The following is a 947-nucleotide window of genomic DNA, read 5'->3' as shown; positions in this document are numbered from 1 at the left end:
TGTGCCACAAGCAAACCATCCCTAAACAATGAACATCACTTCTTAGCTAATCCAATCTCTTGACAGAAGCTACTCAAACTCAACCACTTCCAAACCTAGCTCTCGCTAGAGAAACATGATCAGGCATGGCATGAAAAACAAGTTCATTCACGTCAACAAACATCCTAGACAACTAATCTCTTAGGCTAGGAACGTAAGTCTCTGGCACTAGTTGGTCAGACATTTCATCGAACACCTTTTGGGTGCGGAAATGTCTAAAACCCAGTTCCAATTGATCAGAGAGAAACTAGTATTTCTAACTCTAGTCCAGAAGGAAATTGTACAATCAAAGCTTAAACACTCTACATCCTAAGATCCTCCTCCTAATCTATCTCATCCTCAAGAACTACCACACTACTCAGATCCGGAACTCATCACCAAAGATACAAATCCAGAAAACATTGAAACAAGCATTATTAGGTAGATAAAAATAAGATGAACAACTTGTAGAAGAAATCAAATGAAAATACTGAATAAACTCAAACGTGTCGGATGACAAGTCTCGGAACGTTTTTTGGTGGCTAGGTTAACCTTAAGGAAAAGAAACAATACGGGATAAAAGATAAGATATCTCCGCAAAGACTCAACAAAACGTATTTATAGTAAAAAAACGTGTGAATCCCTAAAACTGAAAACGACAAGATAGAACATCGGTTCGGGAATCTCCTGAAGCGTGTAAGATGTAGCACCTTCCTGACATGCGCGATTTGGTCGGTGTGCAACCAGTAGCTCGATTGGCGATTCAAGAATGGCTCGAGTGATGTGTTCCCGACTAGTGACCTGAGAATGGCTCGGGTGATGCGTTCCCGACTGGTGACCTGAGAGTGGCTCGGATGATGCGTTCCCGACTGGTGACCTGAGAATGGCTCGGGTGATGCGTTCCCGACTGGTGACCTGAGAATGGCTCG

Source organism: Camelina sativa, chromosome 11, assembly GCF_000633955.1.
Source record: "Camelina sativa cultivar DH55 chromosome 11, Cs, whole genome shotgun sequence".
NCBI classification, from domain to species: Eukaryota; Viridiplantae; Streptophyta; class Magnoliopsida; order Brassicales; family Brassicaceae; genus Camelina; species Camelina sativa.
The sequence above is the reverse complement of the archived record's forward strand: the minus strand, read 5'-3'. Positions refer to the sequence as shown.